Genomic DNA, 15,338 nt, shown 5'->3' on the forward strand with positions numbered 1-15,338 from the left:
TGAGAGCAAATACCCTAGAAACATTGATTTTTTATTTTTTCTCTGATTTTTTTTTTTTTTTTTTTTCTCTCCAGGAAACAGTTTCCTTACGGAAAACAAAACAAAGTGAAATAAACAAAGAAAGGTCCTCTGTTGTACCTTTTAGCTGCCAGGTCTCTGCTATCGTTCTGCTTTGTTAATTGGAGTGGGATCTGTTCACTATGCCTAAGCGGGAGTTTTCAGACTCTCCTCAGCAAAGAAGTTCCAATACCAAATACAGAAACTCTTAGGCTAGCACAAAGGCTCGCACAATTTTCCAATCTTAAAGGACAAAAGTCAGAGACAACCTTGGCCCGTACGGGGATCGAACCCGCGACCTTGGCGTTATTAGCACCACGCTCTAACCAACTGAGCTAACCGGCCAGGACAACATTCGCACTTTTCAAATTACAAATGACACTTAAACAGCATTGTTTTGCAGTTTACGGTGGGAAGAACAAGTTGCTTCCATTCTTTTTCTCGTCTTTCCTCATTGACCAAGAAAATGAATGAAAAAGGTTCTCATTCTGCCTCAAGAAAGTGTCCTTCCGGAAAAACTTAAAACTTTCTCAAACTTCGGATTCTGACCCGAGAAGATTCAAGCCAACGTCCCCAGGCAGGGCTTCCTGAGACCGCGACGGGTGCATCACGGAACTGACCATGAAGCCTCGAGAGGCCTCGAAGGACTCGGCTCCGGCGCGCAAGATCCAGATTCCTCTCTACTCCTGGAGATCCTTAAGTTCCCTCGGAAGCCTCGGGTCCCATGAAGCTGAACCCTGTCGCTGCCTGGCCTCTGGGTGGTTTTGCCGCCCCGCCACCCGGAATCCGCAGCTGTGAGCCGCAGGTCTCCGCTCCGCGCGCGGCGAGGTGTCTTGGTGTTGCAGTGTTGGTCATCAAACACGTGGTGGCGCCCGACGGAGCGGCTGCGGTCAGCGGGAGGAAAGAACTTTGGGGATGACTTCTCAAGAGCCTCTAACCCGGCCACCTCGAAACCAAGTGGTGTCGGGAGTCAGGTCAGTTATCTGGACCAGAGAGGAACGTTGGGATCTGAAAGGAGAGGAAGGGCGGAGGCCCGGGTTGGGCAACTCTGTGAAAAGAGACGGGAAACCCCCTTCGAGAGGCTGAACTGCGAGGTGAACCCTGCGGGCAGGGGTCAACCCAGGGAAGGGCCGGCAGAGGAGCTAATTCCCTATTCTCCCTCTGCTCTTTTCTGGATTCTACTTCTTCCCTCCTTTCCAACACGACTGTTCCTGTTAAGTCAGGGATAGTAGTGTTTTTAGAAGTCAACTGACCTGTGTTCATGGGGTTCTCAAAGCAAGAATACTGATGTGGTTTGCCATTTCCTTCTCCAGTGGACTGAAATCAGATTGATTATATTCTTTGCAACCGAAGATGGAGACGCTCTATACAGTCAGTTAAAACAAGACCGGCAACTGACTGTGGCTCAGATCATGAACTCCTTATGCAAAATTCAGACTTAAATTGAAGAAAGTAGGGAAAATCACTAGATCATTCAGGTATGACCTAAATCAAATCCCTTATGATTATACAGTGAAAGTGACAAATAAACTCAAGAGATTAGATCTGATAGAGTGCCTGAAGAACTATGGAAGGAGGTTCCCGACATTGGATAGGAGGCAGTGATCAAGACCATCCCCAAGAAAAAGAAATGCAAAAGAGGCAAAATGGTTGTCTGAGGAGGTCTTACAAATAGCTGAGAACAGAAGAGAAGCTAAGGGCAAAGGAGAAAAGGAAAGATATACCCATCTGAATGCAGAGTTCCGAAAAATAGCAAGGAGAGATAAGAAAGCCTTCCTCAGTGATCAGTGCAAAGAAATAAAGGAAAACAATAGAATGGAAAAGACTAGAGATCTCTTCAAGAAAATTAGAGATACTAAGGGAACATTTCATGCAAAGATGAGCACAATAAAGGACAGAAAGTGTGTGGACCTAACAGAAGCTGAGGATGTTAAGAAGAGGTGGCAAGAATACACAGAAGAACTATACAAAAACATCTTCAAGACCCAGATAACCTCGATGGTGTGATCACTCACCTAGAGTCAGATATCCTGGAATGCAAGGTCAAATGGGCCTTAGGAAGCATCACGATGAACAAAGCTAATGGATGTGGTGGAATTCCAGTTGAGCTGTTTCAAATCCTAAAAGATGATGCAATGAAAGCGTTGCACTCAATATGCCAGCAAATTTGGAAAACTCAGCAGTGGCCACAGGTCTGGAAAAGGTCAGTTTTCATTCCAATCCCAAAGAAAGGCAATGCCAAAGAATGTTCAAACTATTGCACAATTGCACTCATCTCATGTGCTAGCAAAGCAATGCTCAAAATTCTCCAAGCCAGCTTCATCAGTACATGAATCCTGAACTTCCCGATATTCAAGCTGGATTTAGAAAAGGCAGAGGAACCAGAGATCAAATTGCCAACATCCACCAGATCATCAAAAAAACCTAGAGAATTCTAGAAAAAAACTCTGCTTCATTGACTATGCCAAAGCCTTTGGCTTTGTGGATCACAACAAACTGTGGAAAATTCTTCAAGAAGTGGGAATACCAGACCACCTTACCTGCCTCCTGATAAATCTGTATGCAGGTCAAGAAGCAACACTTAGAACCAGACATTGAATAACAGACTGGTTCCAAATAGGGAAAGGAGTATGTCAATGCTGTATATTGTCACCCTACTTATTTAACTTATATGCAGAGTACATGATGTGAAATGCTGGGCTGGATGAAGCACAAGCTGGAATCCAGATTGCAAGGAGAAATATCAATAACCTCATATATGTGGATGACACCACCCTTATGGCAGAAAATGAAGAGCAACTAAAGAGCCTCTTGATGAAAGTGAAAGAGGAGAGTGAACAGTTGGCTTAAAACTCAACATTCAAAAAAAGATCATGGCATCCTGTCCCATCACTTCATGGCAAATAGATGGGAAAACAATGGAAACAGAGACTTTATTTTGGGGGGCTCCAAAATCACTGCAGATGGTGACTGCAGCTATGAAATCAAAAGACACTTACTCCTTGGAAGAAAAGCTATGACCAACCTAGACAGCATATTAAAAAGCAGAGACATTACTTGGCCCACAAAGGTCTGTCTAGTCAAAGCTATGGTTTTCCACTAGTCATGTATGGACTTGAGAGTTGGACTATAAAGAACGCTGAGTACCGGAGAACCGATGCTTTTGAACTGGGGTGTTGGAGAAGACTCTTGAGAGTTCCTTGTACAGCAAGGAGGTCAAAGCAGTCAATCCTAAAAGAAATTAGTCCTGAATATTCATTGGAAGGACTGAGGCTGAGGTTGAAACTCCAATATTTTGGCCACATGATGCAAAGTACTGACTCACTGGAAAAATCTTTCTCTGGTGCTGGGAAAGATTGAAGGCAGGAGGAGAAGGCGATGACAGAGGATGAGATGGTTGGATGGCATCACTGACTTGATGGACATGAGTTTGGGCAAGCTGCAGGAGTTGGTGATGGACAGGGAAGCCTGGGGTGCTGCACTCCCTGGGGTCACAAAGAGTCGGACTGGACTGAGGGACTGAACTGAATTGACCTGTTTGCATATGTATCTATGTGTATTACATAGATTCTTTTGGATATGCACTGCTAGTAAATAAAGTTTTTAATATAAAACTTAGTATTCACTTTTTTTTTTTTTCCTGGAAATGGGAATCATACTCTTTGGTTGGCTGAATCTGCCATTTTTTTCTTGCTTTCCATTTCACTAAAATTTTGCTTTTAATATCATACATTTAAATGATTCTTCTGGCCCTTCAGCACCTTTCACTAACTTTGTACATCTTTTAATCAACTGGTAGATTCTTCATTTGTTTTGTTCTTTGGTGAAAATTCTGAAAGTTTGTATAGCAGAATATTATTAGTAGTACCTGACATTCTGATTCTACTCAGGTACTTGGTATGTTTAAGTGGGTTTTGAGAACCTGGGCCCTAGTCAGACTTAGATGGTAGACTGAAGTGTTAAAGTTCAGTTCCCTGGGAAATAAACATTGAGATGGAGATGGAGATGCCAAAGCAGTGACCCAGGGGAGGCTGGCTCCAGGGCCAGAGCTTGCCTCCTCCTCCACCCCTCTGCAGCCTTTTCTGAGGATGGCTGCTGCTGAAATTCCTCAGAGATAACAAATTGCTTCTCCTTGAGCCTGGTGTAAGATGGTGTTAGAGTCTTATTGGGATCACTCTTAGAATCAACTGCAATGAGAGGGTGAAGGAAACAAGATTAGGAAGAGGCAGAAGTTGAACTTGCTGTTGTAAAAGAAGCCTCAGTTCAGCTTACCAGGATATCTGAACCTGAAATGGCCCGTTAGTAATATTCTAAATTGAGGCTGGATTTGAGCTACACTCAAGGGTTGGTGTACTCTTGAGCAAGGTTTCCTCTTTTCTCACCAGGAGAGTGCCCAGAGTAACCCAGCTGTAAGCCATTAGAAGTCAACACTCCTGAAGTGGAGAAATAAGTGCCACATTCTGGAGGGTGATTTGACAGGTGCATCACACCACTGTTCTTTCAGAAAACTTGTGTCAGATATATGCTTTTGACCAGTATCTTTGACCAGTAACCCCTCCTTCAACACACTAATATAGAAGAGAGCAGGTGTGGTTAAAATAATATGATGGTTAATAGAAGATCATTTCATTTTTTCTTTTGGGCTTCAACAAAGGTCTCTGACACACACTCCCCTACCCCCTAATACTTCATACAACACCCCCCCGCCCCGCCCCCCGCACACACACCCCTGTTGCCAGAGTTTATAGTCTAGTTGAATCCAGTGGTGTCCACTCTGAAACAGTTTCTCAAGAGGAGATAGTCATCTTAATCTAGTACCTGTATTTATTCTTCCAAAAGAACATTTTTCTTTGGCTTTGACTGACATAAGGTTGCTTTTTTTTTTCTCCCTCTTTCATCATCCGGCAACCCAATTTCTAAATTCATTATAGCAGAGAGACATATGAAATTATGTTCAAATAATGTGTAGCTAAAGGCCTTTCCAGGACAGGCTCTGTGGCTTAGCTGGTTAAAGCGCCTGTCTAGTAAACAGGAGATCCTGGGTTCGAATCCCAGCGGGGCCTGTCAGAGTGCTGTTTTCGCGATTTTCGCCTCAGAAAATATTTTTCTGTAAGTGAGTAGAAGCTAACTTGAATTGACACTGGATGAATATCCTAATACTCAGGACTTAAGCTTTGCTTGGGAAAAATGGGGTAATTTGTAGAAGAGGACAGAGGTAAAAGGGTAAATAATATCCCGAGAAGCATTCCCGACACATAGACCAGAAGTAATTTAAGGACTCCGATTATTTGTCTGAATCATGATATTAGCAATGGATAGGTAGCCTAGCCTAGCAGAGGTTTTCCTCTTTGTCTAATTATTGGAATCAAGTGAAGGAGATTCATCAGCTTTAAATACATGCCCTTTCAGATATCCTTTACGTTTGTCTGATTGCTAGAGAGCTTTAATTATTTTTTGCAACCTCAGATACACTTGGGGTAGGGTTGGAACTCAAGTTTTGTTTTTGTTTTTGTTTTTAATAGACTATTTAAATAGCTAATGGCTTTGCTAATTTCAAGGTAATATGTAGAAGTATTAGTACCAAGATCTTTAAGGAACAATGGATAGGGTATGAAGACAGAGACCCATGGTCAGAAGTGATTAGTTTAAATCCTCTGTCATTGAATCTGTTCTTGCTACTCACCACTTCTAAGAAACCTTCAATTGTCTTTTGCATTTCTGCTCTTAGCCTCATCCTAAAGAAGGTAAGGGGGGAAAGAGAAAGGGCTAAAAAAAAACCCAAAGAAACCTAATGTAAATGTTGAATTGAGTACTGTAATAGCTGTTTCTACTTTTCAAGTGATTCTGGACTCTAGGTCATCACTGAAGTTTTTGAAAAGAGAAGAATATGGTTAGTGACAAAGAAGAGTGGTTAGTGACAAAGCATATAAAGCATCTAGCAAGAGTTTAGAGACAAATGAAGTCTTACACGTTTTTCTAGACAGATTTTTACATAAAAGTTCTGATAAAGACATTAAGTCCTAAAAACAAAGATGTTTCTGTTTATCTGCTGTTTCTTTTGACATTCTAAGATATACCTTAAAATAATTAGACTCTACAAATGTCCACTTCCCCATACTTAGTAATGTGCACAGAATTCTACAAGCAATGATTGCACCCTAAGTACCTTCTTGCTTCTCATTGTCATGGCCCAACAGATTAATTACTCCTTTGTTGAGCATCCGGGAATGCAAATATGTCAGAAGACTGACATTTTAAAGAATCTCTTAAAATGGAGTTGAATCTAATCAGTGAAATCCTGTACCTCTATAAGTGTTGAGTACTTAATAGGTCTAAATGATTAAAGGTTGTTATTCTATAAAACAGTTTTAAACAAGTCATGGACATTCTCAATTGTGTCTTTGTTAAAGGGACTTCTCCCTAGTTGAACTATTATTTCTTTCTTGACCTACCTTACTCTTCATTCAAACTTCCTTCCCCATTAAATGTTCTCTGGCTTGGGATCCTCAAATGGACAGCTCCTCTTTTGTGCTCTGAGGGTACAACTGACATTGTCTTAAGCCAGCTGTGTGGTTCTTTCTTCTTCATGTCCAGGTATGCACGTCCCATGTTGGACACTGGATAAAGTTTGGTGAACAAATTCAAATGGAATGTCCCTTGAAAAGGTGGAAAAGTAAGGCATGGTGATGAGAGAAGATGTTAGGGAAAGAGGAGTCTCTGGAGCTGACCCTTCCTTGGCTGCCTGCCTAGAGCTGATCTTTCAAAATATCCATGTCTGAAAGAGGTCTCTGCCTAATTTCAAACTCACAATTCCATTGCCACCAGGATTTCACATGAGTACCACTTGCACCATACACCATGAACTCAACTGATCATTATTTCCACTGGAAATCTGTTATTAAACTTGACTCTTCCTGCTGCCTTACCCCACCAGTCAAATTATCACAGTCTTCCTGATTTACATTCAACATACGTGAGATGTTTTTCTCTCTGTTCATCTACTTGGTTCTTATTTGGACCTTCTTCACTACAATCTCTAACAACCTCTTCCTGTTCTCCCTGTCTTTAAGACTGGCCATCTGAAGTCATTCTCAATCCAGAAGACATATATCTCTGGCTTAAAATACAAAACATCATTTCTTCCCTAGAATTTCCCAGTCTTAAACCTTTCTTCTTTTTCTAATATATGCATTTAAACTTATATATTTTCCTCTAAGCACTACTTTAGTTGTTTGTTGTATTTTTATTCTTTCAGTTCAAAGTATTTTCTAGTTTCCATTGTACTTATATTTTACTTAGAAGTGTACTGCTCAAGTTTCCCAGTATTAGAATTTTTTTAGTTATCATTTTGATATTGACCTCAAGTTTAATTCTGTTATTGTCAGAAAACATTTTTTTAAATTGTTTGAATCCTTTTAAATTTATTAAGACTTGTTTGGGGGCCCTTTTTGTTTTGGTGTATGTTTAATGTGCACTTGAAAATAATGAGAATTCTGCAGTAGTCGGATGTACTGTGTGATAAATATCAGCTAGGTCAAGTTGAGTAGTTACTAGCTACGGCTCATCCTCTCTATTCCTACTGATTTCCTCTTTTCTGTAAGTTTCTCATCAGCTACTAAAAGTGATCTTTAAAATCACCAACCATAGTTGTGCTTATTGTAGTTCTTGTTTTAGTTTTCTCAGTTTTGCTTTATATAAGAATTGACATGTCTTCTTGCTGAATTGATCACTTTGCCATTATGAAATGTTCTTTATCTTTGGTCTTACTTTTTACTTTGATGTCTCCTCTGTCAATCAGGTTTCTAATGGTTGGTGTTTGCATAGCTCCCGAACACTTTATTTTCAACCTGTTGTCTTATTTTTCAAGTTTATTTCTTGTAAGAAGGACACAAAAGGCTCTTGTTTTTCTTTGTTTTATTTTACTACTTAGCCAACCCATTTATGCATTATAATTGTTTATTCCATTTACATTAAAAGCAATTATATATATATATATGGGTCTAAGTTGACATCATTATTTGTTTTCCATTTATCCTGCTTGTTCTCTGTTCCTCCTTTTCTACCTTCCTTTGAATTAATATTTCTTATTCCATTTAATCTTTACTTAACCTGAGATGTAGTATCATTTCCCTCCAGCTGCTTTTAAGATGTTTTTAATCTTTGTTTTTCAAGAATTTCAACATAATTTGGCTAGTTATAGTTTTCTTTATGTTTATCCAGGTTGGTATTTGCTGAGCTTATTCAATCAATGAATTGTGACATGTTTTCCCCCACTGAGCTATAAGTACCCTTAAGTTTAGAGCATTTTAATGTATGTAAATCACACTTTTTTAAAAAAAATAAACTTTCAGTGTAGATATAGATGACATTTACACTCCAAAAATTAAAGATTAGTCTCCACTCCCTCTCTCATCAGATTCAAATTGAAATATACCTTCCCCTCTTTGGGAGGCACATCCATCTTGCCTTTGATCTGGCCCATAAATCACCATTTAGTCTTATTTCTTTCCATGCCTTGCTTCAAATGCTTGGATTCCCACCCCCTCTACCCCAAAGATTATTCCCATTTCGTTCAGTTACCAACAAAAAAAATTCCCTTACTAACCTGTAACCATCATCCTTCTTTTCATCTATTAAGTCTTAGATTTGGTGTCATTTTCTCCTGGAAGCCTTCAAGGCCATTCCAATTTTTTGGCTGTTCAAACAGGCTTTTCTGAACATTGTGGTAGATACGTTTGGTAAACGCATTTCTACTTATATTTATTATTGATTTTAAAAAGAAAAAAAAAGAAAGAAAAATGGAAACATTTCGAGGACCTAGGGCACCTGTTCACCCTTCATGTCTGGTTTCCGTAGTGTAGTGGTTATCACGTTCGCCTAACACGCGAAAGGTCCCCGGTTCGAAACCGGGCGGAAACAGGCTTCACCTCAGCGTCATTTTCCATTTCCGTAGGAAATCTCTGTACATTGTTTTTGTGGTACCAGACTTCAAAACAAAAACCACATTTGCCCTTGTTTTGAGGCCCAGAGCTTTAAAACGAAAAGCTGTCCGGACGCCATCTGCCCTGAAGCCCGGGTTTCCCCTTCCCCACCCGCTCTCTCCCTCCCGCCCTCGGCGTCCTCCTGCCAGAAGGACCGAGGGGCCAACCTGGGGTCAACCGGAGGAGACCGCTGCAGCAGCGGGCCTGCGCCGCGCGGGCGACAGTCTCCCTCGGAAGAACCGGTTTTCTGCAAAGTGACTTTCTCCATCTTCAGAGGGAGAAAAGTGCTTCACTTCGAAACCAGACAGCGATCGCACAAAGGTTCAGTTATTACTCCTATTAGTACCATCCAGTAGTTCCAAAGCTCATCAGGCGTAGATGGGGAAAGAACAGTTGTGGGGAGCAGCTGGGGTGGAGGGATGGATAACAGGAGATGCCCGTCCACAAAAACTCCCCGGGTATCTGTACTGGAGAAAGAAGGCTCTTACCTGCATGTTTGGGAGCGCCCTTCCCCTCCGTTCCCACCAGCCCAGAAAGATCCTCTGGGACTGTTTCCCCGTGGGGCTAGATTTTAGGCTATTCAACCGCAGTGGAACATGCCAGACCCGTCCCCCCTCGCCCCGCTCACCCCCCCACCTCTCACCCCCAGCCCTCCCAGGCCCAGGGCCGACTCCCGGCCCTGGCTGATGCGGGGAGCCTCCTCTTCAGCGGAATCAAATTCGACGTTCTCCTAAAACTCAGCATCTGGCATCCAGCTCCGCCCTAAGTGGGAGGCCAGCAGGCGGAAACGGTCTCGGATGAAAGGAAGGATCTGGAGCATTCCTGAAATCAGTTACGTACCAGCAGTTTGAGGGATTTCCCGGAAATAAGAAAAGTTGAAAAGTTTGGTGGCTTGTTTGTGTGTATTTCATGATATATTTTGCTAGAAGTCACTTTAGAGGGGTGGTTTTTCTTTTGGAATGGGCATAACACAAGAAATAGCATGCTTCCACTCGACCCACATTCAGGGAAATGACACTTTTGTCTCCAGAGTGTTTAGCTCAATTTACAACCGCGCCTGCGTTCAGTGACCACAAGGGGGCGACAGAGACTGGGCTCTCCGGAAGGGAAGCTGGGGCCCAGAATTCGCCCCCAATAGTCCCACCAGTAGACTAAGAGGATTCTCAGAATCTTTCTGATGTGAATTCTTTCAGACTTTTGGGGGGAATTTAACTGATTTTTATCTTTGAGGTTAAGTCACACCAGATCCCATATTCTGGATATTTTGACTAGATAAAGGCAAAAGGAGGCAGAAAGGAGATGAAGCTTTCTTGGAGCAGGGCTGTAGCAGTCGGAGGGGTGAGAAGTTTTTCACATCTAAATACATTTTGAAGGTAGAACAAGACAATTTCCTCACATCCACGGAATGAAAGAAAATTTGAAGAATATTGCCAAGATTTTTTTTTTTTTCTGCTTAAAGACCTGAAAAGTTGAAACTGTCACTAAGTGAAATATGAAAGCCTGGGGTTGGAGAAGGTCTTCTTGCGGACACTCAGAAACCGGTGATCCTCTCTTCTTCTAACCTTGCAGGGAAAGGATGAATACTTGCTTTTAGTCGAATAAATAAAACCTGTCCTGCCAAGCTGTGATGGCCGAGTGGTTAAGGCGTTGGACTCGAAATCCAATGGGGTTTCCCCGCGCAGGTTCAAATCCTGCTCACAGCGTTCTCGTTTTCGGTATATCCTTGATTCTTGAAATTTACAGATAATTTACTGCCGTCCCACGCAGCATGCATGCAGAAAAATCCCTTGAAAGGCAGTTCTGACATTTTTAGAAAGTGGGCGCCAGCCAGATTAGAGTGTCAGAGTTCCCTTTCATAGTCTGAGCCTCTGTGAGCATCCAGAGTCCAGCCTACCCACTGTCCACAAGAGGCTTGGATCGCGTTCAAAAATACTGGCTTCGTTGAGATGGTTTGTTAAGCCTTTAAGAGTGATCACAGTAGCAAAGTGAACAGAGGAGACATTGGAAAATGGTTTCTCTTTGCGATTATAGAGAGCTGCAGCTACTTGAAATCATTCCCAGGCAACCATCTTCAGTGTTTGTCCTGATACCAGCGGCTGCAGGTGAGAGCCGTAAAAATGGAAGATAATACTCCACGGTATTTGCCACGCTCTCTTTAAGAGAAAGCCTTTTATACAAACGAGGAAATTGAGGCACAGAGAGAATATATTTTTAAATTCTCACATTGTTTTGAAGTTCAAAACCATACAAAGTCTTGTCTCCTGCTCAACGTACTAAACTACTCTTTTAAAGCACTTTTGCATTTTCAGCTGTTTTGCCTACTTTGAACAGCTAAGTACATTTTTAAGCAAATTTTATTCTGTTTTCTGAGTTTGTTACATGAGATTCTTAAAATGTATATTTCTATTGAATCCTTGTCTCCTTATAGGATTTTGAGGGCAGATGAACATTCTGCAGGAAAAAACGGTGTGTGTGTGTTGGGGGGCGGGTGGGGAATGAAGACCTCAAAACTAGCACTAATATACGCTGGGTAAGACAGGATTTGAAGTGGAATAAGAAATAGATAACTGAGTCCACAGAGATTTCATACTAAGCAGCAAACAAGTAAACAATCTTCAATGCATAGTCAGCAAGTAAGTGAAGACTCCCCATTATTTTCAAAGAAAGCACTTTCTGTAAATCTATGTTATGGAACCAAACCAGGAAAGAAATCATGCTTTCCCGAAGTCAATTTAGTCTCTGGTTTTAACCCCTTACTAGATTCTTAAAAATCAATCATTTCTTTGGTTGGCATAAACTGCGGATAATGATGAAAATATGAACATGAGGACAGCCTAAACGGCGAGGGCCAGTGGCGCAATGGATAACGCGTCTGACTACGGATCAGAAGATTCTAGGTTCGACTCCTGGCTGGCTCGTTAGGCTGACTTTTTTTTCCCCCTTCTAGGTACTCTTTTCTAAAGGAAAGTCCTTTTTAAGTCCTTCGTATGTATTTTCGTGGAACTGATCCTTCATTTTCCGTCCGTTGAGTCTGAAAAAGACTTGAGAATCATCAAAGGAGCCATCCAGAAAGCTGTTCTTCCTACTTTTCATCGCTTCTTGAACATGAGAAAAGTGACTGACTGAAAAAGACCATTGGAAGAGAGGTTTTTACATCATCAAAACTTCAAAGAAAAACGAAAAAAAAAAAAAATTTTCCCTACCCGTATCTTCTGCATCAGTATTTTTTTTCCCATTGGGAAGAGTCCTCACTCTGAAGACCATCCTGCAAAGTTCTTTCCTCGCATAGCTACTGGCAAAAAGAGACATCTCCTATGGAAATGCTGAGTCAAGAAGTGTGGTAGAGACGCGATGCAAGAGGTTTTTTACCGCAGGATGAGAAGGCTCCGTCGTGAGCCCGGATAGCTCAGTCGGTAGAGCATCAGACTTTTAATCTGAGGGTCCAGGGTTCAAGTCCCCGTTCGGGCGCTTCTGTTTTGCTTCCCAGATGGCGCTAGTGGTGAAGAACCGAACTGCCAACACAGGAGACATCGGAGACGCGGCTTCCATTCCTGGGTCAGGAAGACTCCCTGGAGGAGGACCTCCAGTATTCTTGCCTGGACAATCCCAAGGACAGAGGAGCCGGCAGGCTAGAGTCCATAGGGTCGCAGAGTCCGACTCTACTGAAGAGGCTTAGCGCACACACCCCTGAGGCCCAGACGGTGCGCCTCACCCCCGGTATCTACCCCACCAGCCGGAAACGTCAATCTTACGGACACACACAGGAGCTGGGAAACCGGACCTCAAAGTCAACAGAAGAACCAAGAGGAATGCCCTCCCCACTAATTTTTAAAAGAAGATGAGCGTGTAAGGAAGGCGTGGAAAGGTAGCTTTGGAGCGGCATCTCCAAAGAGAACAGATTTGCCTCTTTCTCTGTGTTGAGGCGGAACAGAGACGTTGGGGGAGATGACTGCCAAGTGAGGGAGAATTCCTCAAACTAAACCAAAAGAGGATCTTTATAGGTGGCTAGATTTCCGAATGTGTAACTTGTATCCTGGCTCTACACCGCAGGTAAAATTCACCACCACGAGGGAAACGTTTAAGCTTCTGGGCCTCAGATTGTAATAACCGTGTGTTGTAAAGGTCCACCTAGCGGGTATTGTAAGTCCAAAACCGAGCCCAATGGCCCGTACGGGGATCGAACCCGCGACCTTGGCGTTATTAGCACCACGCTCTAACCAACTGAGCTAACCGGCCACAGCGAGAATAGTTGTCTTTTATTAAAGTAGATTGGTTTACATTTTTGTTTTGGTGTAAAAAAAATTTTTTTTAAATAATAATTTCTTTTTATTCCTCTCCCTCAGACCACATTCACAGATTTTAATAAGGAATCTATACTATTTCAATTCTTCGTATTTGGACTAGAAAATTCACGGAGAAATTTTTGTGCAGAAGTAGAGCCTAGTTTATTTGTAGAAAAAGCACTGTAATAGGATCTTGAATCGTGGATGAAGGGAGCCTTCCGTTTTTAAAAACATGTCCCTAATGCAGAAGGCAATGGCACCCCACTCCAGTACTCTTGCCTGGAAAATCCCATGGATGGAGGAGCCTGGTAGGCTGCAGTCCATGGGGTCGCTAAGAGTCGGACACGACTGAGCGACTTCACTTTCATTTTTCACTTTCATGCATTGGAGAAGGAAATGGCAACCCACTCCAGTGTTCTTGCCTGGAGAATCCCAGGGACGGGGGAGCCTGGTGGGCTGCCGTCTATGGGGTCGCACATTGTCCGACACGACTGAAGTGACTTAGCAGCAGCAGCACTGGATCACAAATTGCAAATAATTTGTAACTTAGAGACCTAATGTTTTCAAGTTGGTATTAAAATTTTCACCCATGGTACAGTGCGTTCTCTGTATCACTCATCTTCCATTTTGCGAATGGAAGGATCCAAGCACGAGGTTGGAGAAGATAGAGTGAGATGAGCTCGTTGGCCCTCGGGGAGGCTATAGTTTTTATCACCTAAAGTTGAAGGAATCTCCTGCAGCCTAGGGAAATGTCCTTTTATATTTCCTAGGGTTGCATTGGTTGTTTTGGGTTTTGTTTTGTTTTTTCCCCCTACTTTTTGAACTTTTCTGCTGACCGGACCCCTAGTTAAATTTTCACCGAATATATTCATTTAAAGCTAAATGAATCAACAAGTAATGATTTTTGTTGATTTTTAAGCCGACGCTGGTGCAAGGGGGAAGTGTGAGTTGCTAATGGTTGGTTAAGTATTCAACAGTTAAAGGCTCAAGTCCCGCCAGTCTTCTAGGTTTTACTTCTCTAATCTTTAAGAGCTCTTGTCCTGGTAAGGTTTACAGGTGCTCAAAAGTCAGGGAAACGAAATCTGTTAACTCTTGGGCAGTCCCACGTCCTCTGTACTTTTCAAAATCAACTACCCTCTGGCTTTTGAGGATTCTTCTACATTCCAAAATGTGTGTATAGACCCCTGATGTTCACTTAGAAAGCCATCGCTAAAGAATGAGCGTGTTTTAGCTATTTGAACTCCGAAAGAATTACTGTAAATAAGGGACAATTGAAATTGCTCGTGCCCTGCTTCTTATAGATGCCTTTAATAACATCTAAATACATAACTAAATAAAGCATTAAGTGTTTTGCTTTGGGTTTTTTCCCCTCTTTACCTTAAGGAATTACTGGTAGTTGTGAAAGAATTAATGTGTATAGGCACAGAATTACGTTTTGCCATAGAAACTAAGGGTAAATGTATGCAACTCCTCAGCATATAAAAGGCACTATAGGCTTATTATATTGTATATTTGAAGACTATGGACATTTAGTTTGGCGTCAGTATCTCTTAGTTCGCGTTACAAAAGGGTAAGAAAGCAGTTGCCGAAACCCGGGATTGAACCAGGGACCTTTAGATCTTCAGTCTAACGCTCTCCCAACTGAGCTATTTCGGCCACCCGTTGGTCACCGACTCAACAACTACTCTCTTTAAATAGTCTTTTCTTAACTACTTCCTTCATTTCAGAAAAATGTAAGAAAACCTTTTGTCTTATTTTCTGAAAACATAATACACTTCCCCTTCCAGAAATAATTGTAACAACAAAAAATAAGACAATGAGAAAACATCTCCAAATTTTCTGAGTTATGATAGGATCAAAAGAACAGAGTGGTAAAAGAAAATTTATGTATGTTTCTTAAGGATATGAATTGGAGAGCCAAAGGGGCGTGGTGATTCATAGCTTCCTGTTGGAGTGGTAAGCTTCCTAGAACTCAAGACAACACTGTTCGAGATCATTTCTAGCTTGACGCTTAAGT

At 42.0% G+C, this 15,338-nt stretch overlaps 8 non-coding genes across 8 annotated transcripts; 5 read left to right on the plus strand and 3 right to left on the minus strand.

Moving 5' to 3' along the window:
• Positions 1-328: 328 nt before the first annotated feature.
• TRNAI-AAU (transfer RNA isoleucine (anticodon AAU)) lies at positions 329-402 on the minus strand. Its single transcript has one exon. It is a non-coding gene; the product is annotated as a tRNA-Ile (tRNA).
• A 4,644-nt stretch (positions 403-5,046) lies between these two features.
• TRNAT-AGU (transfer RNA threonine (anticodon AGU)) lies at positions 5,047-5,120 on the plus strand. Its single transcript has one exon. It is a non-coding gene; the product is annotated as a tRNA-Thr (tRNA).
• Positions 5,121-8,903: 3,783 nt separating this feature from the next.
• Positions 8,904-8,976, plus strand: TRNAV-AAC (transfer RNA valine (anticodon AAC)). The gene has a single exon. It is a non-coding gene; the product is annotated as a tRNA-Val (tRNA).
• A 1,683-nt stretch (positions 8,977-10,659) lies between these two features.
• On the plus strand, positions 10,660-10,741 carry TRNAS-CGA (transfer RNA serine (anticodon CGA)). The gene has a single exon. It is a non-coding gene; the product is annotated as a tRNA-Ser (tRNA).
• Positions 10,742-11,883: 1,142 nt separating this feature from the next.
• TRNAR-ACG (transfer RNA arginine (anticodon ACG)) lies at positions 11,884-11,956 on the plus strand. Its single transcript has one exon. It is a non-coding gene; the product is annotated as a tRNA-Arg (tRNA).
• A 477-nt stretch (positions 11,957-12,433) lies between these two features.
• Positions 12,434-12,506, plus strand: TRNAK-UUU (transfer RNA lysine (anticodon UUU)). Its single transcript has one exon. It is a non-coding gene; the product is annotated as a tRNA-Lys (tRNA).
• Positions 12,507-13,200: 694 nt separating this feature from the next.
• Positions 13,201-13,274, minus strand: TRNAI-AAU (transfer RNA isoleucine (anticodon AAU)). The gene has a single exon. It is a non-coding gene; the product is annotated as a tRNA-Ile (tRNA).
• A 1,630-nt stretch (positions 13,275-14,904) lies between these two features.
• TRNAF-GAA (transfer RNA phenylalanine (anticodon GAA)) lies at positions 14,905-14,977 on the minus strand. Its single transcript has one exon. It is a non-coding gene; the product is annotated as a tRNA-Phe (tRNA).
• Positions 14,978-15,338: the final 361 nt, after the last annotated feature.

Source organism: Dama dama, chromosome 7, assembly GCF_033118175.1.
Source record: "Dama dama isolate Ldn47 chromosome 7, ASM3311817v1, whole genome shotgun sequence".
NCBI lineage: Eukaryota > Metazoa > Chordata > Mammalia > Artiodactyla > Cervidae > Dama > Dama dama.